Source organism: Camponotus vicinus, unplaced genomic scaffold, assembly GCF_025532165.1.
Source record: "Camponotus vicinus isolate PSW18456_S1 unplaced genomic scaffold, iyCamVici1.0 SCAF_5, whole genome shotgun sequence".
Lineage (NCBI taxonomy): Eukaryota > Metazoa > Arthropoda > Insecta > Hymenoptera > Formicidae > Camponotus > Camponotus vicinus.
The window spans coordinates 4,704,292-4,732,287 of NW_028141977.1; the positions used below are offsets into that span (position 1 = coordinate 4,704,292).

At 38.5% G+C, this 27,996-nt stretch overlaps 1 long non-coding RNA gene and 1 pseudogene across 1 annotated transcript; one reads left to right on the forward strand and one right to left on the reverse strand.

Annotated features, from left to right (window-relative positions):
* Positions 1–7,512: 7,512 nt before the first annotated feature.
* On the reverse strand, positions 7,513–8,322 carry LOC145971893 (uncharacterized). The gene is made up of 2 exons (XR_014438998.1): positions 8,312–8,322; positions 7,513–7,866 (listed from the first exon to the last, which is right to left on the reverse strand). It is a non-coding gene; the product is annotated as an uncharacterized LOC145971893 (long non-coding RNA).
* Positions 8,323–12,908: 4,586 nt separating this feature from the next.
* LOC145971894 (uncharacterized) lies at positions 12,909–16,453 on the forward strand (annotated as a pseudogene).
* Positions 16,454–27,996: the final 11,543 nt, after the last annotated feature.

A 27,996-nucleotide genomic window follows, 5' to 3' on the forward strand; every position in this document is an offset into this window, starting at 1 on the left:
TAAAATCGCTTTGCATCTACACGAATCTGTCTGTCATTAAAATTTATTCATATGTTAAATATATTATTATTATTAATTCTTGTTATTATAATATTATGTTTTATTTGCAGCCACCCTGTATTCTCGATCCTTCCTTGTGAACTGTTAACACGGACTCCCCGCCTCTGCCAATTTCGAGACGGGGCTAGTCGAGCGTCCGTCGCGATTTTTCTGAGAATTTTGCATTCTTTGTGTACTGCCGATACGGTAAATTTTATAGAGCGGTGCGGATTACCGCACCTGGCGCCCATATATTTGATTTTGGAGAGAAACGTTTTTTTTTTGTTATGTAAGGAGATCGCGCCGAAGGTGTGCCGTGGGCCAAAAACACCGGCCACGTAAAATCATTAGCCCTTAAAGAATTAACGGTCACAATATATATCGTTTCATTCTCTGTTGTGTCATTTTATTTCATCTATGCGAATTTATTATAATTACATTTAATAATAATTATATCGCATAAATTATGTATAATAATAATAATAAAAATATATAATTTTTTTTATTATTATTATATATAATTTATACGACTGGGAGTAATGTGTTTTATAAGCGTGTGTACAAGTGTTAATGTATTCACTAAAATATATAAAGAGAAAAGATCACGCATAAATGAACTCGATGCCCGTGTTTCTCAATACGAAAATTATGGGTGTAGCACGGACACGCACCCAATATAAACTTTATCGGCAGTGTCAGAAAGTGGATGTAGCACGGACACGCATCAAGTGGAGACATTACCGGCAGTATTAGAAAATGGGTGTACGAAGTAGTTCCAACTTTGAAAATGGGTGCGAGGAGCGTATCAAGCAGTCAAGTAAAACCGCAACAGGCAGAAGGCCGTCCTGGCCGCTCTCAGGTTTCTCTCTGATATAAGTGAGGAAGATTAAATTTCAGTGCAGCCAACTTAACTTTTGTTGAATGTAATACAGTATGTGATCTAACCTCTAAATATATGGTTGGCACTATTTATTATCAAGCGTTTCCACGGACTAAATTTGGTATCAATTCGCTGCCACTCCGATAAAGCTTGTAGAGCGAAGCAGGAGTGAAATGAGTACGGTTAGTCGCGTTTCCATCGACTTGTAACGGTGCAGTAAGGCACCGTTACTACGCCGAATAAATAATTATACTTATTTCTAATGCTTGTCGCCTTTTCTCTCACTCCTCACCGCTTTCTCACTCGCTCGCATACTCATACGCTCGCTGTCTCATTCATACACTCGTTTTCTCGCTCACTCGTACTGCCTGGTGCTTGTTTTCTCGCTCACTCGTCCGTTCGACGCTCGCTGTCTCGCTTGCACGCGCGCACTCGCTCGCTGTCTCGCTTGCACGCATACACTCGCTCGCTGTCTCGCTTGCACGCATACACTCGCTTGCACGCATACACTCGGTTGCTGTCTCGGTCTTATGCATTCGCCTTAATCGAGCGGCCCACCTGGAAGGGGAACATCGGAATGCAGCCGACCGGGTATAAAAGCCGGCCGAGCCGGCTCATCGAGACCAGATCCCGTCCTGCGATCCTATCGAACGCTCCGACCCGATCATTAACTCGAGGTGTCTCTCGATCCAGCCGGGTGTCTCCGGCTTCCTGACCGAGGTGTTTCTCGGATCCGCTATCGAGGTGTCTCTCGATCCAGCCGGGTGTCTCCGGATTCCTGACCGAGGTGTTTCTCGGATCCGCTATCGAGGTGTCTCTCGATCCAGCCGGGTGTCTCCGGCTTCCTGACCGAGATGTTTCTCGGATCCGCTATCGAGATGTCTCTCGATCCAGCCGGGTGTCTCCGGATTCCTGACCGAGGTGTTTCTCGGATCCGCTATCGAGGTGTCTCTCGATCCAACCGGGTGTCTCCGGCTTCCTGACCGAGGTGTTTCTCGGATTCGCTATCGAGGTGTCTCTCGATCCAGCCGGGTGTCTCCGGCTTCCTGACCGAGGTGTTTCTCGGATCCGCTATCGAGGTGTCTCTCGATCCAGCCGGGTGTCTTCGGATTCCTGCCCGAGGTGTTTCTCGGATCCGCTATCGAGTTGTCTCTCGATTCGACCGGGTGTTTCCGGATTCCAGGGCTGACGTGACACTCAGCTCTTCCGCTTTGTACAGTAGTTTAAATTGCGCCGCCGACCGTTGCGATATTCCGCCCGCGTTTGCGTTCTGCCTTGTACATAGTTTCCCGCCCAGCTTTAACTGTCCGCGCACGCTTGCATGCTGCCTTGTACATAGTTCACCGCCTAGATTTAATCGCGACTCGAATTCCAGACACACTACGATACGAACACGTTCAACCGCACCCACACACACACACACAAAGCACACAAACATACCACTTGTACATATTGTAAATATTCATAATAATAAAGAGTGTTTCCCGCATTGTTCGCACAAGCTTGATTCTCCCCTTCTCTCGAATCCTGGCTAACCGACGAGCCGATCCGGAGCGTCGAGAAAGGCGACCGCGTTACAGACTTAAATTTGATTCTACGCCGCACTAGATGCGAATTAACGCTTCAGTGGAAACTAGACCTGTGTTTCGATATTCACTGCAGTAGTGAGACTAGGAGAGTTCTAACCCAGGTCCTGTCAGGGGGAGTGAGGTGCGAGGGGAACCGCGGCGCGGGGGAGTGACGTCACGCGCGGGGAAGGAGGAACTGCAGCGCGCGGAGAGTGACGTCACGCACGGGGAAGGGGGAATCGTGGCGCGACCGATGGACGAGGGGGTCCGCGCGGGGAAGGGGGATCCACGGTGCGAGCGATGGACGAGGGGGTCCGCGAGGAGAAGGGGGATCCGCGGAAAGAAGACGGTGGTGGGAAAAGGACAGCGCTACATGTGGAAAAAGGATAGCGCTAAGTGTGTGAAGAGGACAGTGCGACAAGGATGGCATCAACGTGCGACAAGGATAGCGTCAACGTACGACAAGGATGACGTCAACGTGGGACAAGGACGACGCATTGCAAGATGGCGCATAGGTGGGAGAAGGACGACGCAAAGGTAAGTGAGTGAGTGATAGCGACGAGCATATGAAAGAGAGAGAACGATAATAGTGCAAGACAACGCGTGCGAGAGAGAACGATATTGCAAGAACAACACGTGCGAGAGAGAACGATAGCGCGAAGAGAACGCATACGAAAGAGAGACTTATGATTAACGCGTGCGAGAGAGAGAACTATAATATCGCGAGACTTAGAACGATAATACCGCGAGAACAACGCGTGCGAGAGAGAACGATATTGCAAGAACAACGCGAGTGAGAGAACGCATACGAAAGAGAGACTTATGATTAACGCGAGACTTACAACTAGCGCAAGAGAGAGAGACGCAAGAGATGGGAGCGCAAGGGAAAGGCGCGTAAATAATTGCAATTTTTTATAAATTACAAATATAAAATTTATTTAAATGTGTGTGTACTATACAATTTGTGTGTGTGTGTATGTGTACTTAAAATTAAGAATAATAATAGTAATATAATAATAATAATATAAAATATAAAATATAAAAATAAGGGTGAGGGGGGGATGCGCCGGGCTAAGGGGGAGGCCGCTCCTAGAACAGAAAAGGGATATTGGATTAATACAAGTGTAGTTACAATAAGATTTATAAAAAGAAAAAAACACTTACATCTGTCAATCCATTCCTCATTCTCCTGTTCTTCCTCATCCTCCTGCTCCTCTGCTATAATCACATCTTCTTGCACCCAATTTTCTTCTTCTGTTTCATCACAGGGCTCTTCCCCGAAGAGCCGCCGCAGGTCGAAAATATCTTCGACCTGGTGATGGCGACTCTCCGGGGTGTCGCCCCACATACAGGAGAAGTCCTGCCGCGCCTGCCGGCGCACCGTCCGCACCCACTGGCGGTGCTCTATATTCATAAATCCCGGTATCCAGACTTCATCCTGGAACTATATCAAAAATATTTATTTAAAAAATACAAAACTTTTCACAATTTTTCACAAAATATTCACAAAAACGATACTTACATTCCACAGGAACGTCATGTTTAACACGACGATGCAAAATATATCTAATAATTTGGTTTTCCAATCCTTGTATACGCAATCCATTTCTTAACATACTTTACTCGCGCACTGTTCAGAACTTTATGACGAAGCAACGAGGTCTCGGCACGAGATTTTATAGTAGAGATGTGGCATTATCACCATGTCAAAAACGCGTCGTAAGACGAAAGTATGCACGTTCCCATGCAACTCAGCGTGGTATATAATATAATATTAATATTATCATACCGCGACTTTATGAGGAGACAACGAGGTCTTGGCACAAAACTTTAGAATAGGGACGTATCATTATCGCTTTACCAAAAATGCGTCGTAAGACAAAAGTATGCATGTTCCCATGCAAATTAGCATGATATAATATAACATTATAATATAATGCATCAACCCTGATCGAACGATAATTAAACGGTCATCGAACGCCCATCGAACGGCTGTTAAACGCCCGTCGAACGGAAATGAATGCCCGTCGAACGGAAACGAACGACTATCGAACGACCGTCGAACGGCTGTCGAATGGAAATGAATGGCTATCGAACAGAAACGAACGGCTATCGAACGGTCATTGAATGGACATCGAACGGAAATGAACGGCTATCGAACGGTAATTGAACGGTCATCGAACGGAAATGAACGGAAATGAACGACCGTCGAACGGCTATCGAACGACTGTTGAACGCCCATCGAACGGAAACGAACGACCGTCGAACGGTCATCGAACGGTAATTGGTTATCGAACGGAAATGAATGGCTATCGAACGGTAATTGAACGGTCATCGAACGGAAATGAACGACATTAAACGACTGTCGAACGGCTATCGAACGGTAATTGAACGGTCATCGAAGGGAAACGAACGACCGTCGAACGGAAATCAACGGCTATCAAACGCTTGTTGAACGGAAATGAACGCCCGTTGAACGGCTGTCGAACGATCGTTGAACGGCTATTGAACGGAAATGAACGGCTATCAAACGTAAAACTATATTGAATTATTAAACAAATATTTAAATGTTTTATCATGTACCACAATGTAGTATCGAAATACAATATCTGTGGCAGCTGTGTCACGTACGGAAACACAATACTGCGCACGTACATAGATAAGGAAAGAAAGGAGAGAATAAGAAAGACGATAAAAATATATTGCATCATCAATTTATTATAAATATGGATTCGATGAATCATTATCATGATGTTTCAACCACCAATTATAAATCTTAAATACATTTTGTAAAGCGCAATTTTTTACATGATTTTCACAACGCACAATATTCTTAACATCTAACTTATTTAAAGAAGCTACATCCTCATAGTCTGCATCCAAAGTTTCGATAATCACATCGTTTCTCGCATCATTGTCCAGTATATCGGCCAGCCATTGTCGTTTTTCGTGCCCTTTAACGTATACGAGAGGTGACGCATCATCATTCTCCTTCGTTGCACCCATCACCGCCGTCGTAATTAAACGATTTCCAATATGAAACGTGTCCATCATCCCACGATAATCCATGGTGATTTTTCATCAGCCATAAAACCTGGCATCTCTCAGATTTTGTGAGCATGTGCCATGGTTCGGGACATGTAAAAATGTAATGAGAAAGTACGGATCCCTTTCTCAGAACCGCAGCTTCCTTCACGACAAAATTTTTTCCAACGATAAATCCTTGTAGATCCACAAACGTTGGCACAGCCATGATGACAAGATCTGATCGCAGACTGATGTTGATCGTCAAACATCTCAATCTTTTATATATTTTTTTCATATGCAATAGAGGGGATATTTGCTGACTTATGTAATTTTGCGGACTACATTGGTCAATGGATTATATTCGACAACCCGATCGTGGAAGATGAGACAGTAGGCGGTAGTATTCGCCGGTATATTTTCCCTGCATTCAAACTCTATTCTCACGTCCACGGTAGCAGTTTTGACAGACTCGTTTTGTCGCGAGCAATCAATGACAGCGAGAGGACCGCAATGTAGAAACTTTGAAATGGTTAATAGCGTGGTGCTGTTATCGCATCCGTAATAAGATTTGCGAAAACGAGAGTACATGTCGAATAGGACGGCGAATCTATTTTTTTCAAAATCTAAATTTAAATCATCGTAGGGATAAAATTCCGAGTTTAAATAGAGTTTAACGTTGGTCAATTTGCAGTCGTCGAATAATGTAACATCATGTGACACTGAATTCTTTTTACCAGTTTGCAGTGCAAAGATCACGTATCGTGGTTTCTCTAGCTGGGAGGCGACTTTCACGGTCCATGAATGCTTAGTCGTGCTATGCAGCAGAGGAAATTCGTATAGATCCCAAGATCGGAAACTCATGTTCAAGTATCGTCCGCTTTCCAACATTCGCAACATCGACAATTTATTAATCTCGTTCAATATTACATGAGGCATACGCCACTCTATCTTGAGTAATTCAATCTCAGCTTCCGACGATGGATGTCCGAATAGACAATTATTATCGTTGCGCGAACGTATCAAAATCAATTCGTGACGAGCGTTAATCACAACGCGTTTATAATCTTCGCAAAATCCCAGCAACATGTTGAGCGGTACGCAATAGTTGAAATAATTTTTGTCACCGTTATACGTCAAATCCCACGCAGCGTTCTTCAAGTTTATACTTTTCTGGTGCGTTAGAGAGACATAATTTTTGAGCGTCGAAGTTATTCCAACATTTCTGTTGCGATCAATCTCTACTCCGTCGAGTTCGTATCGAAGCTCATCAAACATGAATGCGGCGCAATTGTTTCCCAATACAACCTTCATTTCGTCATTCGCTTTACGCACATTAAACCTTCCCTCGATGTAAAGAAAGCTTTCGCACAGTAACGAAAGTATATCATTATACATACGTCACACTATTAAATTGTTGCAGCAATCTCGAAAGATAATACATATAATAGATTGGAAATTCTTTTTATTTTTACTTAATTTAATTTTTCATTTTCCTTTGCAGATTGTTGTTACAATTTAATAGTGTGACATAGATATAATGTGAAAACCTTACTTTAATTCAAATGAATTATTAAAAATTGGTCATATATATTATATATATTATATAATGTATATATGTATATATATATATATCTATATGTACATATACACATATATACATTATATAATATACATAATACATATAAACAATTTTTAATAATTCATTTGAATTAAAGTAAGGTTTTCACATTATATCTATGTCACACTATTAAATTGTAACAACAATCTGCAAAGGAAAATGAAAAATTAAATTAAGTAAAAATAAAAAGAATTTCCAATCTATTATATGTATTATCTTTCGAGATTGCTGCAACAATTTAATAGTGTGACGTATGTATAATGTCAAAACTTCACTGAAACTTAAATTAATTATTAAAAATTGGTCATATATATTATATATCTTATATAATGTATATATGTGTATATATATATATATATATATATATATATAAATGGAATTTAGAGTCTTGGTGGCGCGTATCCCAGTGGCGCGTATCCCGGTGGCGCGTATCCCGATGGCGCGTATCCCGGTGGCGCGTATCCCGATGGCGCGTATCCCGATGGCGCGTATCCCGATGGCGCGTATCCTGGTGCTGCGTATCCTGGTGCTGCGTATCCCGACGCCACGGGGTAGGTCGGCGTTGAAGTCGGCATTACGTATACCGCCGGTGGTGTCGGCATCACATAAGGATGTGACGACGGCGGCATTATATAAGCCGGTGGCGTTGATGCCGGTCCGGTAGTGAAGTATGGACGGCCATGCCTCTTCCGCCGCTCCTTATTAACTGCCCGCCGCACTGCTTCGTTGATACGCTGAAACAAACATAACTTTATATATATTTTTCATGAACACACACTAGGCAGGAGTGATGTCCGTTGGCGGCGCGGTTATAGATATGCATGTGTGAGTACAATAACTTGAAGTTATAATATATATACGAAATATGCATTACGTATGTGTAACGAAGAAATTATACAGCAAAAGAGAAAATTGTAGGAAATATTTCGATATTGTAACATTATTATAACAATATATTAGTATATATCATTATAATAATGCTATAATATCGAAATATCTCCTGCAATTTTCTCTTTCGCTGTGATTTCTTCCTTACACGTACATAATGCATGATTCGTATATATACGTATAACTTTAAATTATTATACTCACACATGCATATCTATAACCGCGTCTATAACGGACGTTTTTCTGTCTCTGTGTATAGAAGCATGTGCACAAAAAAAATTTAGGATTTACCTTATTAAATCGGTCGCTCTTACGTAGTATATGGGGTGAGGCAGTGTGCGATACTTGTTCCTGGCTCTCAGAAGGTGCCTTCTTGCATCGTCTTAGACATCATCACTCCAGTAATCTGGGGTGATGATGTCTGAGACGATGCATTATTTTGCGTCTGGGAACGCGAGGCACCTTCACTTCGTGCTGAAAAAGAAATATAAAAATTATAAAGATTGTAATGATTAAATTTAAATAAAATAATAAACTGGCAATGAGAGTAGTGTTATATGTAAATATATATATATATATATATATTTACATATAACACTACTCTCATATATATATATATATATATATATATTATATATATATATATATATATATATATATATATATATATAATATACACGTCTAATACGCTTTACTCTCATTTAATTATTTTATTTGAAGTACAAAAGAGTATAACAAAAGAGACGAAAAAAATGATTAAAGAAAGAAGAAAGAGAAAGGTTGATGGCAGAGAACGAGATATTAGCGCTTACGTCTGTCGTAATCATGGACGTAAAGTAAGACAGAGAAAAACGTATACATAAGTAACATATATATTTTTCTCTGCCTTATTTTACGTCTATCACTATGCAGACGTAAGCGCTAACTCTCGTTCTCTGCCATCAGCCAAAGAGTATAAAAAGAATAATATGAGAGATATTATTTACTTACATTTACGCATCATATATTGCGGCGTAGAATAGATAAATGGGCTGCACAACGAAGGCGACAAAAGAATGCGAGCACGAGGCACGAGGCACGAAGCAGTAGCGAGCGATGATGCCAGATTGTACACGTTGCTACGTTGCTAAAGGAGCGTACGCAAGCGCACACATGCGCGAAGCCGCGTACATGTGAGCTCAGCTCAACTAGCTTTATAGGCTGCGGTCGAGAAGACACTCTGGATGCTTTGAAACATCATTCTATCTTTGTTCTACATTCCATGAGAATAAAGATAGAATGATGTTACAAAGCATCCAAAGCGTCTTCCCGACCGCAGCCATAGAAGAGGACAGATATATGTTTTTCTGTCTCTTTTCTACCAAGCTACAAGCGACGGACGATGGGCGACACGCGACGCTGCTCGTTTCTTGATACATATGACGACGTTATGTATGTTTTCAGCCTTTTTATATCATATTTTTTTACAATGATAAATATAAAATACATTTACCAATTGTGTGTGTGTGTGTGTGTATAAGAAAATATTTTGTCCACATAAATTTATAATTACATTCCGCAATAATATGAAATGTCCAACACATAATATTTTTTAATAATCGTAACTTGATATTTTTAAAATCAATAAAAGTAATAGTTTATAGTGCATATTTTTACTTTTTAATGCTACATTTATTTAATGTAATGTAGCATAAAATACTAAAAATATGCACTATAAACTATTCCTTTTATTCATTTTACGTATAAAAAAATATGAAGCTGATTATTAAAAAGTATTTTATCTGTGAGACATTTAATATTATTGCGAAATGTAATTATAAATTAATGTGAAAAAAATATTTTCTTATACAATTGCTAAATGTATTATATATTTCTCCTATATATTTATCACTGTAAAAAAATATTATGTAAAAAAGCTGACAAACACATAACGTCGTCATATCATCGTATCAAGAAGCGAGCAGTGTCGCGTGTTGCCCGTCACCCGTCGCTTTTAGCTTGGTAGAAAGGAAACAGAAAAACATATATTTGTCTTTTTCTATAAAGCTAGTTGAGCCGAGCTCACATGTACGCGGCTTCGCTTGTGTGCGTTATCTCTGTACACGCTGTGTACTTGCTGTTTCACGTGCGATTCGATATCTCTCATTGTCAGATTGAGATAGGTCATTGCATCCACGCGAAGCTGCATAAGCTATTGCGTGTATTTTTGTATTATATTGTAATATAATACTATAAGATAATATAATTCTACATTTTTATAGTGGTATCTAGTATTTTTTTAAGTGTTTTATATATTTTGAAGTGTTCATTTGTCAGTGAAATATAAGTGATATTCTGGTGATTCTTTTACAATGGGGAAGAAATATGATGCCAAGCATTTTCCTCTGTTTCGATACAGATTGTCCAGGAAGAAAAGTCACATACAAAGCTTGGTTTATTTATTTAAATTGAAAGGAATTGTTTTAATGTCTGTTGATTTGATATTTAATTTTATCTTGTTTATGAAGTCTAAAAATTGACAATAGCAATCACTGTTTGCATTTATTATGTTACGACATTAAAATAATTCTACATATATGTGTGTATATATATATATATATATATATATATATATATATGTGTGTGTGTGTATATATATATATATATATATATACATATATATATATATATAATTTGTACAAATTTTTATTCGTTAATACAAAATGCAACATATATAAATAAAATTTATTATTATTATTATCAATTTATACAATTTAATTATAAAAATTATATTATTTAATTATAAAAAAAATTAATATAAAAGTAATAATCCTGAAAAGCTTTAAAAGTTAATAATTCTTTATATATTTTTCCATTAAATTGTCTTCTGTAAATTATCTTGTATTACTACGGAAATATATTTATGTAAAAGTTGTTCTGCAAATTTCATTATCATTTTTGGTTTTATTATTATAACAGTTTCAATCAGTATCAGAACTATTATAATAATAAAACCAAAAGATACTGAAATTTGCAGAACAACTTTTCTATAAATATATTTCCGTAGTAATACAAGATAATTTACAGAAGACAATGAAATGGAAAAATATTAAAGAATTCCTTTTATATTAATTTTTTTTATAATCTAAACGACTACATTATGTAAGTTAATTCAAATTGTATAAATTGATATTTTAATAAATCTTATTATATGTTGCATTTTCTTTGAACGAATAAAAATTTATTTGAACAAATAATTCAGTATCACTTATATTGTATACTTCAAGTAAATAGATAATATACTAATATCTGGTCGGGAAGGATATATTAGATAGATTTTGTTATACCTATAATTGTTTATGTAAATTAATGTATAATTATCACCTTTTTCGCAAACTATGTGCCGTTACTATCGGTTTTGAAATATAATCTGAAGTTGAAATTAAAATAGTACAGTCACATAATTGATGATCAATAATAATACCGATACTAATACTATACATATTTTTAAAATCACTAACGAAGATTTTTTCACAACATATTCATTGCAGTGATTTTAAAGATATGTAAGATAGTATCGATATTATTAAATTGATTATCAAATTATTATTTTATGATTATACTCGTAGCTTTAACTTCACATATATAAGGTTTCACAAACAACAACAGCGCGTAATTTGAAAAAAGAAAAATGTATACGAGAAATATTATTAGGCATAAAAAGATATAGTTCGACCATATATTGGCATATTTTCTATTTACTTGCTTTGTTTATCATGATTTTGATACATTTATTTAATTTATCAGTTTGAAAATTTCTAGATTCAGGAGTTAATTATAAAAAATTATTTATTTTTACAATTTATATATTTTTATACATTAAAAAAGAAATAAAAGATTTTATTATTTTATTATTATATAAAATTACAAAATAATCATTAACGAAAAAATAAGAGATTCTATTATTCTATTATTATTTAAAATTTTAAAAATTATTTCATTGCCCATAAATAAAATACATTTAATTTTTTTCGAAAATAAATAATGAAATGGTAATATTTTCTTTTATATATTTAAATATTAATTTAGTTTATTAATATATATTTAGTCATGAAAGTAACAAAACCTGGAAAATAAGAATACAGTCCTTTACTTCTTCAACACATTTTATAAGCCAGAGGCGGTCTACTCGTGGGCTGGCATATTTTCCTATTATTTAAAGCCAGAGGCGGTTTACTCGTGGGCTGGCATATTTTCCTATTATTTAAAGCCAGAGGCGGTCTACTCGTGGGCTGGCATATTTTCCTATTATTTAAAGCCAGAGGCGGTCTACTCGTGGGCTGGCATATTTTCCTATTATTTAAAGCCAGAGGCGGTCTACTCGTGGGCTGGCATATTTTCCTATTATTTAAAGCCAGAGGCGGTCTACTCGTGGGCTGGCATATTTTCCTATTATTTAAAGCCAGAGGCGGTCTGTTCGTGTGCTGGTTATTTAAAAAAATATATCCAGAGGCGAACTATTCGTGTGCTGGTTATTTAAAAAAAATATATCCAGAGGCGAACTATTCGTGTGCTGGTTATAAAAATATATCCAGAGGCGAACTATTCGTGTGCTGGTTATTTAAAAAATATATCCAGAGGCGGTCTGTTCGTGTGCTGGTTATTTAAAAAAATATATCCAGAGGCGAACTATTCGTGTGCTGGTTATTTAAAAAAAATATATCCAGAGGCGAACTATTCGTGTGCTGGTTATTTAAAAAAATATATCCAGAGGCGAACTATTCGTGTGCTGGTTATAAAAATATATCCAGAGGCGGACTATTCGTGTGCTGGTTATTAAAAAAAATGTAATACGGTTTGCATGTATGCTTTGGTTTTTTGAATAAAATGATTTGTATGTTGTCTAAACATGATCTATCGTGTCATAGTTATAATTTTCAGTAATAATTGTATAAGCTAAGGACTGTACTTATTTTTCAGAGATTATTTTTAATTTTTTATTTTTGTTCAGGATTACATAAAGTGATAAAGTAAATGACCTCTTATTTTTTATATAATAACAATATTATACAAAATATTAATCCATTTCTTTTTTTACAGGCGACAGTTATTGAAACAGATTAAAGAGACAAATGACTCCAGGAGCATGAAGGGTACTAGCGATAAATCCATGGATTTTGAGAAGTCGGTAGAATCTCCTCCCGATATGATGGATTCAAAAGTTAGTACCCAAACAATGCAATGCCTGGAGTCAACTTCAGATACAGGTATGTGTAGCTATCAAAATGTCCAACTTTGCGAAGATAATTTTCTTATCGATAATGGCCCTCTGGATACAAATCGTATTCAGGAAAGCATGCCCGAAGGCCGTCGCATTGTCGACATCTCTTTTATGTGGAATGAAATCCACAGAACATTTGATAATCATGCGCGAGGAATAGAGTGCCAATTTAAAGATTGGAAACTCATAAATTCTCGTCGTAATGGATTAATGACGCAGTTGTTCTTCAAATACCAAATGTGCAATTATGAAGCCAATATCTGGTCAGAACCCACAGAGCCGGAAACATTGGACGTTAATACGGCTGCTGTAGCAGGAACTATCACAGTTGGAATTGGTTTTGCCCAATTGGAAGAGCTGTGTGCAGCTATAAATATTCCATGTATGTCCGATAAAACTTATATCAAATATCGAGAAAAGGTAATCGATGATTTTGAGACAACAGCTATGGAAAATATGAAAATAGCTGGCGAAGTTGAAAAGCAACTCGCTCTCGAAAGAAAAGAAACAATAAACGGTATTCCGTATATAACTGTTATAGCGGATGGTAGTTGGATGAAGAGATCGTACGGCAACGCGTACGATTCTCTTTCCGGCGTTGGTGCAATAATTGGTTACCGCACAAAAAAGATTCTTTTTGTCGGTGTCCGCAATAAATTTTGCACGATATGTGATATGGCGGAAAGAAATAGAATCGAACCAAGACACCATAAATGTTACAAAAATTTCGATCGTAACGCAAGCTCCACAAGTATGGAGAGCGACGCCATAGCAGAAGGCTTTAAAAGTAGCCTGGAAATGCATGGAATGATCTATAGAACAATTATTGCCGATGGTGATAGCAGCGTATATCAGACCATCGTTGATAGCAGACCATATCGCAAACAAATGATTACTGTGAAAAAAATTGAATGTACAAATCATTTGCTTCGCAATCTCTGCAAAAAGTTGAGAATTGTAGCAGAAACAACTCAGCAAAAAATGCAAAGAAAGCGTGGTTTCGTCTATCTACGAAATGTTGTAAAAAACAACATTTTGAAGATATGAAAAGAAGTGATAAAAGCAATCGATTTACGAGGAAAAGAAGAGCAACCAGATCATTATAAGGCTATGGAATTGCAAAAAGATATATTAAATATTCCTAGCCATATATTTGGTGAACATAAACGATGTAAAGAACGCGATCGTATTTGTGACTGTGCTGACAAAATGGAGAAAAATTATGTACCGTTTCTCAAGTTGCACGGTCTTTATCAAAAAGTAGAGAGTGCTATGATATATTTAAGCGCTTATTCTGATAGTTTGTTGCTGAAATTAACCAATAATCCTGCAGAATCGTTCAACTCGATAATCTGCAAAGAAATTGGTGGAAAGCGCATCAATTTTGGTAATCGAGGCTCCTATAATGGTAGAATTGCGGGGGCAGTTGTGCAATATAATACACAACAAGTTCTCACGCAAGTGCATCAAAATATATGTAAAAGTGTTCCTCCCATTATCGAGACTTTGGAAAAGCGACGACAAGCAAAAGTTGCAAGAACCAGAGAATCTCGAGAAATGAATGGAAGGCAAAAAAGTTTAAGCGGGAATCAGGAACAGATTGTCATTATGGCCCGCAATCACAAAAGCCGGATCTCCCACTTGATGTTTTTGAGCAACTTCGACAAAATCATTTGGAAAAGTTGCTTGAAAATGCCAAAAATTGGAGACAAATTGAACGTGATACAATGGAGCAAAGTGAATCTGATTTGTGGCACTCATTGAGACAGGAAATGTTGACGGCGTCTAATTTTGGAATCGTATGTCGCATGAGACCGACAACGTCTTGCGCTGCAATTGTAAAAAATATTTTATTTCCTCCTTCAATCGATACCGCGGCTATGAAATATGGTCGCGAGAAAGAAAATATTGCGAAAACAGAATTGGCCATAACATTAAAAAAGGAGATTAAAACTTGCGGATTATTCATTGACATTGAAAATCCATGCTTAGGTGCTTCTCCTGATGGACTCATTGATAAAGATGGTCTGGTAGAAATAAAATGTCCTCTGTCAGCTGAGCATTTAACAGCGGAAGAGGCCATAAAAACGCTGCCTCAACTAAAAGGCATCTTTGATAAGAAAAATTCAAATAAGATGAATCAGAATCATCGATTTTTCTATCAAATTCAAGGGCAGTTAAATATAACGCAGCGAGATTATTGTATTTTCGCTGTATGGACGCCAAAATGCATGAAAATAGTACGTGTTAATAGGGACAATGTATTTTGGAATAATAAAATGCTGCCCTTTTTAACACGTTTCTATTATGATTGCATGCTTCCAGAAATCTTGGATAGTCGGCATAATAGACATATGCCAATTAGAAATCCAAGATACATAATTGAAGCTCAACAAGAAGCAGCGAAAAAAATTATTAAGCGAAAAAGTCTTGGACAATGTAATTCAGAAGACGAAAACATTATCCAAAAAGATGAATGTTTCGAATCTGAAATAAATGTTTCCAATATTTTAGCAATGGAAGCAACTATTGTTACTGCTCCGAGTGCAGAACAAGATGACGATTGCATCGTTGTTAGTTACTCCAAAAATAGAGAACTAACTGAAGACGATGTAGCAAAGCAAAGAGAATTTTTAGATAATTCAGTTGCTCCTTTATATGTAGTAAAGGATAATGTTTTACCTATAGGTAGCAAAATAAATGACGAATCATTAGACCTACTATTACGCGTTATAAGAGATGATTCTCATTTTGAAACACAAAGTGTGCTATATTTGGAATATCCTCATATAATTGTAGCAAGTCGTAGCGACAAAAGCTTACAAATTATTGGAGGAAATTGTAGTGATCATTGGCGATGTATTTTTTGTGACGGCATCAAACTTCGAGTGTACGATAGTTTACCTGGTTGTACATACGATAAATTGGTGCCTAAAGAAAAAAATTATATTCATCGCCGTTATCCACAAATAAATAAAAATAATATTATATTTGAAAAGGTTCAAGCACAACCTGATGGTATATCCTGTGGAATTTATGCTGCAGCTTTCGCTACAACTATAGCCTTAGGAGGAAATCCTTGTAAGGAGAAATATTCCATTAATGTGAAATATATGAGGCAACATTTTTTTTAAATTGTAGCAGAAAATGGACTGTCCCCTTTTCCAAAATGAATATCGTTGGAAAAAGACGTCAATGCAAATATCTCGTTTGCATATATCGGAGAGACGAAAAAAATACATATATAATGGTTGCGTCTCACAGGAATGGGCGATGGAGGGGCCCATTCTATTCTCGATATAAATATATTATTTCGAGGCAACAAATGTATTGTGAATATTTGTAAATATTATTTGTAAATTTTACAAATATACAATATTACTTCAAATAACTTGCACAATACATTTAATATTATTAGCTTTTGATTATATCGATTAGTAAACGAGTCGTGCATAATTTGTAATTTGTTAAAAAAGTTATACGCAAATATCCTTTTTATTGTATATACAGAATGTCGCAGCGCATTATAAATAAGCGCTTGTAGAGCGCAGTAAATTGAACAACAGTCCCATATCATTTTGCGCGATTGTCGCAATAATAACAGAAATATTGAATAAAATCGGACGAATGTGTGTGTGTGTATGAGAGAGAGAGAGAGAGAGAGAGAAACGTTCGGCCGCTCGTGCTATAGCATGGGCCAGACATTTTGTCGGCACGCGGCAAGAGAACGGTCAGCGCGGCGCGCCGCTGCCATTGCTTACACCGCTATCGCCGCACCGCGCTGACCCTCCCCTTGCCGCGTGCCGACGAAATGTCTGGCCCATGCTGTAGCACGAGTGGCCGAACGTTTCTCTCTTTCTCTCTCTCTCTCTCTCTCTCATACACACACACATTCGTCCGATTTTATTCAATATTTCTGTTATTATTGCGACAATCGCGCAAAATGATATGGGACTGTTGTTCAATTTACTGCGCTCTACAAGCGCTTATTTATAATGCGCTGCGACATTCTGTATATACAATAAAAAGGATATTTGCGTATAACTTTTTTAACAAATTACAAATTATGCACGACTCGTTTACTAATCGATATAATCAAAAGCTAATAATATTAAATGTATTGTGCAAGTTATTTGAAGTAATATTGTATATTTGTAAAATTTACTAATAATATTTATAAATATATTCACAATATGATTTTATTATACATATCAGTATTTTGACAATATATATATTTTTTTACATTTTTCATATATTTTTACATATTTTATATATTTTCATATATATATATATATATATATATATATATAATTATATTTTTATTATATATATAAAGACATAACTAATGAGAGCAATAGTAGAATTGTGCAATATGTATGCAATAAAGACAGATCTATGCTCTAAAATCGTTGCTTGTACGAGACGATAGAGCAGTGAAAATGCAACACATTTTTTTTTCCAATAAACACAATTAAACACAATGTAAAGAAAAGCTTTCACATTGCTCTTTCTAAAATATGCATGTCTTTTTATTCTAGACAATACTGTCGGTAACATAACTATAAGTGTTGGTAATGTACCGACACTTTTAGTTATGTTAAAATGAGGGCGCCTACCCGTCGGAGTTCGGCTGCGACTCCGGCATCCTCTTAACCGGTTCGTCCGATTCGTACCACTTGTGAGGTTGCAATATACGATTCAACGAGAATCCAAGCAAGGATCCTACATTGTCGGGTTTGGTAAAGTTTATTCTGTAGGCGCATTTGATTTCGCTCTTTAGCGTGCTATGATTGGCGCGGAGCGCTATTGGATATTCCTCATCATAATCGTTTTCAACATCTCTGGAAAGGTGTTCATCTTGCAAAATTGCGCGTTTGAGATAGTCATTTATAGCATGCAATTCGTACGATCCTTCGGGAATCGTAATTTCTTTGTCGTCGTTGCCAAAGTAAAATTTATTATTCGAAAAATTTACGTTTGGAATCGTATGATAAGTTTCAAAATCCGTTAATCCGAGCTTGTAATCGGCATCGGTCAAATCTATAGCGGGAAAATAGCTTACAGCGAGAACGCTGCTTTTGCCAGTCAACGTAAGTGTCATTGACATGTTGAACGAATACTGAGTCGTGACGATGGATTGTTAGGGTTTAAATTGATTGTCGACTGTTTGAAGAAATTTTAAACACTACTGTCCATAGATGCTCTGATTGTAACTTTGATAAGATGCGTAATTGTATGCAATTTTCACTCGTCCGAAATATCGCACAAGTTCCTTGGGTGGTCGAAGATTTCCAAAACTGTCGAAATATACAACACGATCTCCCCTCTTTGCGTACGCTACTCAATGAGTACCGGGACCATCAACGTCATCCAAATTGACGATACCGCTCTCGTTTTGTCGTACACCGCTTATCGGTAAATTGTTGTGCATGAAAACACCTCTAAAGAAAGATATGTGCATACGTTTCGCCAATTGTTCCAATTGCACGTTAGTTGTCGCACCCGTAGGCATTTTTAATGTTTTTTCGACGTTTTTTTTTTCTCTTAGACTTTGTTGAGAATCCCTGTCCACGCTTGTACGGAGCGAGATAAAGTCCGCGACCTTCCATAGCGCGATTGTGACGCTGCAACTCTTCCAGCTGACGTTGCGCCGCCTTGCTATCGTTTACCGCCTTTGCGATTCCCGCCGACCAAAGAACCGACAACTCCCAACAACGGTAAAAGTGGTAAAATACCACCGCGTTTTACATTGGGTCGGACGGTGGTCGTGCGCACTGCGTCGCTGAAACTTGCCTGAGGCGAAGAGTAGGCGGAACGCGGGTTCGAGTCCACCCAGACCCAATAGGAATGAGAAAATTTAGTCGTATGATGATGTGCACGCTGCGTCGCCGAAACTCGCTTAAAGGCGAAACAGTAAGGCGGAACGCAATCTCGAACTCATCCAGACGATTTAGATATAAGATTATATATAGGTTAAGTTATTTATAAGGAAATGAAATGTATTACAGAAAAAAAAAATAAAGGTTTAGATATAGTCTCTTTGGCTAAAAAGCTAGGGACTCTAAACAAAGGGTTTTTTTTTTTACCACCGCGTTTCGCTACTGGAAGTATTCGTTTTTTCCTCCTCTTTGTCGTCGACGGTTTTTTCATCCCCATGCCGAGTTTTGTCTTTGCCTTCATTGCCGCCCAAACAGTCGTAGCGACTGCTCTTTCGCCAAGAGTCGAATCCCTCGCGGTAATGCGTTCTCGCGCTCTTGCAGCTAGTATGCGATCCGCGACGTGTCGTTGACCGAAGTCGTTGCTTCGCGAGTAAGCAATGTCGTGCTCGCGACAAGCGGCGTCCAATGGATTGATGCCTCGATCGCCTCTAGCCAATCGTTTCTCTAATCGAGTTCCCGGGCCGCAAAACTGATAACCGGGAATATGTAATTCGATGGGAAGCGCGTTTATCGCACGATTTAAGAGACCGCTACCTCTTACGATTCTCGCTGACATTCGTAGCAATCTTTTATTAACGGTGGCGGACTGTCGATGTGTGTTCGCTGCCACGGCTGATTGTAATGTCGCATGCACGAACGATATTGTCGAACCTCCGAATCAGCCTTTATATATTCTGGAAGCTTGTCCCACAATCGTTCCACGTAATCACCAAAATTTTGCAGTAAAACAATCTTTGGGATATACTGCAGTTGTTCAGCGGTAAGCCAGAGAATGTCTCTTTTATCCGACAGAAGGAGAAACATTTTTGATACTGAGCTGTTTCGAGTCGAGACACCTCTATAAATAGGTCTCCCCCTCGATCATTCGCAAAATTGATTCGAAAGAGGAAACATGCGGTTCGTGCGACAAGCGCGGATAATCAAAGTATCAAATTTCGACGATAGACTAATATCGGAGAAAAAAGTACGCAAGCATGGAAACATGCTACCGACTACTATACGCGGTATCGTTTGCGGCCCTTCAAACTGCGGTAAAACAAACGTGTTGATTAGTTTGATAGAAAGTCCGTACGGTGTACGTTTCGAGAACGTGTACGTATACTCGAAATCGCTTCAACAACCGAAATATAGATACTTGGAAAATTTACTAGCACCTATAGACGAAATTGGTTATTTTACATTCTCTAATAACAGCGATGTCATTCCACCGAGCCAGGCGCTTCCGAATTCCATCTTTATCTTTGATGACGTGGCATGCAACAAGCAAGATACGATAAGAGAGTACTTTGCAATGGGTCGACACTCGAGCGTCGACTGTTTCTATCTTTGTCAAACGTACGCCAAGATACCTAAGCATCTTATACGCGACAATGCGAATCTTTTGATTTTATTTAAACAAGACGGCACAAACTTGAAACATGTGTACAACGATCATGTAAATACCGACATGTCTTACGACGATTTCCGCGCATTGTGTCAGAAATGTTGGCAACGCAAATATGGCTTCGTAGTCATTGATAAAGACAGTACGTTGATCAATGGACGATATAGAAGAGGATTTAATGATTTCGCGATACCGTAAAGCGATCAGTCGTCATCGACACATCGATCGAGCATCATGAATGGCGATCGTGAAAAGATTGCGAGAGAGATTGCGAAAACGAGCGAATCAATTCGCAAAAAATATCGCGCTTTGAAAACTGGTAAAATGGAAGAAGACGTTGCATTGGAAAGACAATTTAAGCCAATTACCGAACCTTTAAAACAGCTTGTCGAAAATACTATGGAATCTGATGCGCCGAAAATCGAGCCATTGAGTTTGACGTTCGGAGAGAAGCACGAGGAAAAAATAAAAGAGTCAAAGCAAGGAATAAAGCGAGCACGGATAAATATGCCGATAAACGATTCGCCGATATATTCGACACCGAATCGATCAAAACGAAGGAAACAATTTTCTAATATGGCTACTGTTTCTACTCCGATAAAAGTACAACCGCGTCAAACAATACCATCCCCGTCCGTCGAAGAAATTTATGAGACCACGCCCGATTCGTTTGTAACATCGGTCCGACACGAATTAGAAACGTCCGAAGGTCAGAAAACGTTCCGAGATCATTTCGGTCCACTAGCACAAAAATATATAGGAGCTATCATGAGTGTTGATAAAAATAAGAGTATGGATTACGTCTACGGTGTTAAATTTACCAGCGAAGGAATGATGCTCGGTGATAAACGTTTCGATGTGGACATGAAAGATAATATAATTATCGATGGAATAAAATATACGGGAACCGAAGGTATCTACGATTTGATTTTTAGAAATATTCCCAATCATAAAAAATACACTCAAGACGATTTGTATATAAATATCAAAGTATAATAATAGCAACAAATGCGCATAAACGTGACAACAAAGTTAATCCTATTAAATGTAACAAAGGATACAAGTACAAATATATAATTACGCCATTATTCCCCGATAGAAAGGTGGGAAGAGGTATAGACGCGCCGCGCACCATGACGCTAAGCGATAACATGATCGATTACGTGCATTGGAACGATCCCAACGAATTGGTAGATCGTTTGCGATTGCTGGACGCCTCGCGTCGAGCCGGCAACAATGCTCACGACAATGAAATCTTGTCAATTATCGAAGAACTTCGCGAGGCCGGCATTATTATAAATTAAACTATGCGTCGACGATATGTCATTAGGTCAAAGTTCTCGGTACCGAAATGTCGATTAATAAATTTGGATTATCGCTCGGAACGTCGAATAATTTGTACTATCAATGGAATGGATTATTGAGAAATTACGTTCGCGATAACGCTCTCTGCCAGACTACTATCGGCTTTGACGCAAGGTCGCGCAAGATTCAACGCGTAGCGCAACCGGAAGCTGATACTGACGCCGTCCACAAACGATACGTGGATAAACTTTTGTTAGATCGACAGGGAGAAATTGAGCAAAAAATTATCGCGCTCGAAATAAACGTGCAGGCGCTACGTCCATAATGATGGACGAGATAAAGAATGTGCTGAGATATGCAACATCTGACTCGGCACAGTAAACGAGACATACTAATATCGCAATATTAATTATGCCTCGATCAAACGTGCGAAAGAAAAAAAACACCTCCGAAAAGCGACAACTAGTCGAGGAATTACATGCTCCGGCGAGAAGAAATTTTCCACGAAGACGCGTCATTGTACGCGGATACGACGATCTGTGGCAGGCGGACGTGGTCGACATGCGTTCGTACTCTCGACTCAACAAGGGTCATAAATACATACTCACAGTTATCGATGTGTTGAGCAAGTACGCGTGGGCTGTACCGCTCAAGAGTAAGAACGGAAACGAAATGTCCGAAACGATCGCAAAGATTATTGGAGATGATAAAAGGTGTCCGAAAAATTTTCAAACCGACAGAGGAAAAGAATTTTACAACGCGAGTGTGCAGAAACTCATGAAGAAACACAACATTAATCATTACTCAACATATTCCGTTATGAAAGCCTCGGTCGTGGAACGATTCAACCGTACTTTGAAAAACAATATGTGGAAAATGTTTACGCTCAACAGAAATTACAAATGGATTGACGAGCTATCTCGACTCGTTGCAGAGTACAATACGCGAAAACATCGCACCATCGGTATGAGACCTGCCGATGTCATTCCAGCGATCGCCGAAAAACTTTTAAATACGGTGTATAGCAACGTAAAATTTGCGGCTCTGACAAAATTTAAAGTAGGCGAATCGGTACGCGTGAGTAAATACAAGACCATCTTTGAAAAAGGTTTCACACCTAATTGGACGACCGAAGTTTTTAAGATTGTCGAGGTACAGAAAACTAATCCCGCGACATTCATACTCGAAGATTCGCGTGGAAATCCCGTCGCTGGAGGATTCTACGAATACGAGTTACAACGCGTCGCTAATCCCGACGTATATCTCGTGGAAAAAATTTTGCGGGAAAAGGGTGATGACGTATATGTGAAATGGTTGGGAATGGATAAATCACACAACTCTTGGATACATAAAAATAATGTATTGTAAATATTTATTAAAATATATAAAATATGTGTATAAAAAATATAAAATTTATTAAAATAAAAAAATATATAAAATGTATAAAATATAAAAATATATACATGATTATGTACAAAATATACAATTAATAATAAACAAAATATACATTTATTTACAAAGGTATTCTATAATGTCCCCACGGTAACATATCGGTGGTTTCGGGTACGATATACCGCTTATCGTCGTACGGACTCAGATCAATTTTTGTCTCGCAGATCGTGTATACTTGGTGCAGTTTAGATCGTATACACGACTGCTGACGCGTCATTTCAATTTCTTCGTTTAAACACCGCGTGTAATCGTCAAACGTTATCGTTCTCGCGACAACTCTTGACACCTTTAACTTTCTTCGTGTCCTTTTTCCCATTCACTCGTAACGCGTACATCTTTGCTCTGAGCCCGACGAATTCGGTCATTATGGCGCCGTTGTTTTCGTCCTTCATCTCAGGCCCGGTACCTTTTTATTTACAAGCGGTATACCGTACGCATTATCCACCGCATAATCGCTCGTGTCGAATCTGACGATCACACTTCATATTCTCATACACATCCGCGCACTCAATGTGATATGAGACTATCCATATCGGTGTACATTACCCGGCATTTGTCGCGATACATTGGCGTCATATACTCGTGATGAAATTCGTACAAACATGTCTTGGATATGTTGAGTATACACATACCCACGTAAATCGATTTGTAGAATTTCACCTCGAGTTTGCGCAATTCCACAGCTATTAAATTTTCTGAAAAGACGCTTCTGCTGTGGAAATTTGGCTTTGCGATCATTGCCTCTGCCCGTCCCAGTGCGTTATGAGCCTAACATCTACACGATTCCGCACATTTTCCATCGTTTTGCCAAATACCGCATTGTTCATCAATTTGTATAAATTTTTTTCGAAATTATTTTTAGCCAATGTTCTAAAATGTGTATTTAGTTCTACGTAATTTCGAAGCCATGGAGATTGAGAAAACTGTAAAATTCTATGTATTTTTGTGATGCAAAGACCGTGACGCGTACACTGCTGCAGGTTGCGATAGTGTATCACGTAACGCTTCTTATCGTGTAGCGTTGCGAGCAGCTTGAGCTCCCGCTTGCCAGGTGGTTTGTCGCGTGTCGGGCAAAACGGTAGGTCAGTGTGCGCATCGTGAAGATGTTGCGGGTACTCGAGATCGACTTCGAGGATATAGCTTGTAGGCGAATCTAGCGTGATGGATGATATGTTAAAATTGGTCACGTCATCGACCCATCGAAAATCGGCGTAAGGTAACGGTTGACACATTGCCCATCCGTACAAATTATTTACATCAAAGTACATCAAGTACGATGATGGTTTCGATGGATCGTACGACTGCATGTATTTGTTATTAGCGCGAGCGTATCTACCCGAACATTGGCTCAGACCACCGCGTATACCACGTTCGATGAACATAACCATGTCGATGTCGGTAAGCAATTCGAACGTAATTTTCGTATGCTTCAACATGGCGTCCCACGTGTATCCGGGGAGAGTATAGTAATACGCGGGGTCGAGTCCGTAACTTTCGATGCAACTATCACGAAAGTTTTCAAAAATATCGGCTAATAACATGACATCGATTTTAAGATATAAATCGCTATATTCACCTAGCGTCCGAATGGAGAATCGCGTCCAGATGTTCTCGGCGTGCGTGTATTCGCTCTCGGATACAGTGTCACCGGTCAAGGAACTGTAAAATGATTCGCGCGGTGGTAAACACGTATCTTGCAACTTGTCAACGGAATCGATGTATTCATACGGAAAGACGCCTTTCCATGTTAATAAATTGAAATTTTCGGTTGATAAATTTTGAAATTCTGATTTTAAAATTTTGAGTTTGTCTTTGTCCAAAAATGATGCCAATTTGTCGAGACTCGATGCGAGAAATTTGAATGAATCGATGAAACGTAATTTTACATGAGTTTTTGATTCTTCTTCCATACAAACATTTTTGGTAAACGAAATATATTTCTCTTTTGTTATCGGAAGTAAATCGATTCTCCCTTCGAGCCCTTGCAAATCGTAACCGGATAAATTGTGAAAAACTATCGGAATACAAAAAGATTCTTTATAATTTAAATTGCAATTTGAGTGTGCGGGACCTCTGTACCGCCCGGTCAGATGGCAATGATCGCGAACGCGTGTATCGTCTTCCGTGAACGGTTTTTCGCATATATGACATTGAGTGGCGCTATGGAATTTCTCCCACTCTTCGGACGTCAAATTTACCATGGGGACATTTGTTTTTAAAATATTCTTAACGCAAGTTGCTAAATTTTTGAGGTCTTCGGCGAACCATGCTATACAATCGGCACTGCGACGCGAATGATACGCCGATAAAGATTCGTCGTATGAACAATGTACATAGTAAGCTATGCTAAATACTTGGTGATGTTGGTACAAATTTTGTTGTTCTTCCTCCGTCTTGGCCAGAACGCACTCCAAGTTGGCGTACACGATGAATGGAAGCCGCTCCTTCCGATTAAAGTTGTTGAACGATAACCACTTGTCCTTATCGCTCGGCAATCGGACAGCGCAATCGTTCATCTTTCCGCAGTCGACCGTATGCGACTGCAACTTGGCGTCCGAATTAAAATAATGTAAGCATCTGTAAAAGAAAAATTTTAATTAAGATTTATATAACAAAGTGTATAACCTATAATTATTCAAATAATATAAATTAAACTTACCGATCGCAGATATATTTTGGATTCTTGTGTTTGCTCAATTGCGAGCTCACTAGCCGGGATAAATTCTTGATCCACACAAAATGTCCGACGCTGTTGTCTTCAATGTACAGCAAGTTGACATGCTTGTCCCGCTTCTGCTGCGAAAGACGTATCGGAACAATGCTGTTCTTGTTTTCGATGCTGTACACATTTATAGAAATGTCATTAACAAGTTCAAAATTTTTTATTTGGTTCACAGTCACTAGAAACTCAATGTCCCGGAGATTCAGCACTGTCGCGTAATGCGGGTACGATGATTCTCGTTCCGCTTTTCTTTCAGCGGGGTATAGTGCGGCGACCACTGCCCACGCGAAACACGCATTGTCCTTTGATTGCATGTTAATCACCGCTCTTTTCATCATAATGTTCCGCGGCAATTTAATATGACATCTCGCGCGCATAGGATTATACTTATTTATATTTACAGTTAAATTTAGTATTCGCGACAAAGCTCACCCGCTATCGCGTTCCTGAAACTCTTCCAGCAATGCTAGGGTGGGCTCGATGACGCACCGTTCGTACCACTCGCGTAAATCAGACGTGCGAAAGAGTTCATAGTTTCTCGTATTGATACTTTTGTTGGCACGTTTATCTCCGGTCACGAATTCACTGTTAAATATAGTGTTCACTTTCACATTATAATGTTTCTCTATAACGTCCTGCACATGTTCTATCACAATGTCTTTGGCGTCCTCGAGAAATTGACGAGGTTCGATGTGATTATAGTTTATCACCGCATCAGTCGATACGCGACTCTCGAACGCCGTATCAATCTCGCGCCACACAAGTCCATTTTGACGCGCGCTACATCCGGCACCCGCGTGTACGAAACGTCTGTGTACCGAATTTTTCAACCCTTCGAGGCGCGCGATCCGAGCAATCAGCGATTGTCGATTTCCGATCGATAATCGCGGTCGTTTGATTCGACTTTGCTCTTCCAACGACTCGATATACGTATCACATCGTTGTTCCCACACAATGTAATCTTCCAATGAATTCACCAAAGTAGATTGCTCTCGCAAATTTTGTTTCTCCATATTGTAACACACTTGCGAAATTTAGCGTTTCCAATGACTGTTCTGATGTACTTTAGCGAAAATAATGGCGGGGTGTGCCTCTTTATCATGATTTATATACCGTCTCATGCATTGTTTTATCATCGAACATTCTAGAATGATTTCATCTTACATAAAATTCCCCGGAGTAGCATGTGCAATTTAATCTTGATAATTTCATGTTTTGTCACGTACATTTGAAAAATCTAACGTGGTTGCATCAGGAGCAGCCGTACATCGGCGCTCGATTTTAGCGCATTCAGCTAAATCTTTGTCTAGGGGTGATGTGCGTTTTAATCTTGACGGTTATTTTTTTCACGTTTTGTCACGTACATTTGAAAAATCTAACGTGATTGCATCAGGAGCAGCCGTACATCGGCGCTTGAAAATTTTTATTATATTCAGCTAAATCTTTGTTCTAAGGATGATGTCATCGCAGCTGTACATCGGTGCGACAAAATTTTAGAGGAAATTAAAATGATGCGTCGGCAATAATCCCCTCTACATCGCAATTTGAGATACTATTTGAATTGATATTAATTCTAATACGATCAGTATTACATCAATCGCGCGTGTAAAAGGTTCACTACTGAAGAAATCGATATGAATTTTTACGTTCCGATTCGAAACGGTGAAACTCCATCGTGTAAGAAGCAAAAATATGACACGTAAGTTTCGATCGTTTAAAAATTTTTCTATTTGTTTAAAATTTTTTTAAATATTGGTCTAATTATTTATATTTTATAGTATTCAACCTCGTCGTGCGACTCGCATACTTGGAAGAAGATACGCTCTAACCCCAACGTCGTACAAGTATTTGGACATTGGAATAAGCGTTGGAGCTGTATCGTACGTGGAACTGATTCTCGGCGATAATCGAGGC